We start from the raw sequence: 2,216 nt of genomic DNA, 5'->3' as shown, positions 1-2,216 counted from the left end.
AACATAATTTTTATACTAGTTTTCAAATCGATTTCTTCGTTTAATTTTGGAAAACATAAAGATTTTAGATACATCGGAGAAGTGGGTGTGGTCAATTTTTCTTTCCATCATTTTATTAAAATTATCTGAATTTGTCGAGTCGTTCTTAGCTGATTAACTTACCAACGTACGATAAATGATTTTGTTACTGCAATTTTTTTTATTTTTCACAGAAACAACCAAGACTTTTAATTAAATTATATTTTCCGATGAAAATAAAGCAGGCTGTAATCGAACGAGTAAATTTGGGATTATCTCTACAAATGGAACGTATGTTGAAGCGCATGCAACTCGGGAACTATTGTATGCGTCAGGTTGGGGCATATTGCACTAAATTTTTACCACTAAATTTTAGCGAAACAAAAAAAAAACAAGTAAAAAAGCAACTAAGTTCGGCTGGGCCGAACTTTTAATACCCTCCACCATTTGGGAGAAAATTGAAAATATACAAAAAACTTCCGGAAGCTACTACTTAACGGAAAACTGTTATATGGAGGATATACGAAGACGTGGTCCTGCATGCGAAATTTCTTGCCATAGGCTGTAGTACCCATTATGACCTACATATACCAATTTATTTATCATATACCAATCAGTGAAAAAATGTGGCGAAAATCATCAAAATACCGAATATCGGGAGGTACCGTTATATAGTGGCTATACGAAGACGTGGACCTGCATACAAAAATGTTTCTCATAGGATGTAGTACCCATTACGTACTTCAAATACGAAATTTGAAATGATTCCAGTAAATAATGTCGCTAAAATCATGAAAATGCCGAAACTACGCTGTGTGCAAAATTTTAGCCTTTTATCCCAATTCGTTCGAAAGATTGCGTGATTACAACAGACAGGAGGACAGACGGAGAGATCATCTTAGAATTTTACGCTGAATATTTCTGAATAAATGAATATTTCGAGGAATTACAAACGGAATGACAAAGTTAGTTAACCCTCCATAGAATGGTGGAGGGTATAAAACACTATGTATATAAGTATTATATCAGCTATTATGAAGTTTACTGAAGTAAATAGCGAACAACAATCCAGAATATATAGTACATATTCATAAAATGTGATTATTTCTTCAATAGTACAAATTTAGTTTTTATTTTTTTAAATACCACTAAATTTAGTGGTAGTGCTATTGAAATTTCACTAAAAATTAGTGGTAGTGCAATTTTTTTCAAATATCACCTTTTAGTAAAAAAATAAAAAATTGCACTGAATTAGGTTAACTAGATTAATGTACTAATTTCGGGATCATTCTTCTCCTTGTAATGCAGGGATCCTGCGATACATATTTTTTAAAACGTCATAACAATTGTGCGAAACATCTAATATAAATAACGCAAATATATACCAGCATATTTTTTTTCTTATTACGTATTTTTTATTTATTATTAGTATTATTATTATTACTTGTTTTATTTCATTTTTGTTAATATTTATTTATTATATTTTTTTTTTTTTTTGATATGTAAAACACAGACTTGTAAAATGTTTCCCATATTTTAAGCATCTGCCGACTGATAGCGCCATTAACGAAACAATTATTTCCAGATTTGAAATGCTGAAGCAAAACATGGGTTTTGCCACTCCTTACGCCATGTGTCCGCCGAAATGTGAACCTTTTGCAATACAGCCTTCGACTGTTCGGTCTCAATTTAGAATTATGACACTCTATAAATTATGGATATAATTTTCGCAAATTACTTTGAAGCGTATCTGAATGTGAGTTAATTTCAATAATTGTATCCCTTCAAGGGGTATGGTAATCAAAAGGGAACGTGTGCCAAGGATTCAATTGCATTTGCGTATACGCAGATTTGTTAACATACGGAAGGGTTGTTGTGCGTCCCTACTAAATATACACGCACATATGTATTTAATTGAAGGTTTAATTCGTGGAAAATAAAACAACAACTATTGGGACAGAAACGCTGTGGCTTTCGAAGAGCTCGGGGTCAACAACAAATAATTGGGGCATTTATTTTCAAATCTATCCCTTGTTTAAGTTTAGTGTACCTGATCAGTTGCCATACGATGTAATTACTCACGCAGTCCATATGCATGTCAATCCAACATTTGCGCTTACGTGTGCGCATGTACGCATGGACACAGAGACACTACTCCGTTGTAATGCATACAACGGAGGTCTGTGAACAGATGGGGT

The sequence above is a fragment of the Musca domestica genome, unplaced genomic scaffold (genome assembly GCF_030504385.1).
Source record: "Musca domestica strain aabys unplaced genomic scaffold, Musca_domestica.polishedcontigs.V.1.1 57, whole genome shotgun sequence".
NCBI lineage: Eukaryota > Metazoa > Arthropoda > Insecta > Diptera > Muscidae > Musca > Musca domestica.
The sequence above is the reverse complement of the archived record's forward strand: the minus strand, read 5'-3'. Positions refer to the sequence as shown.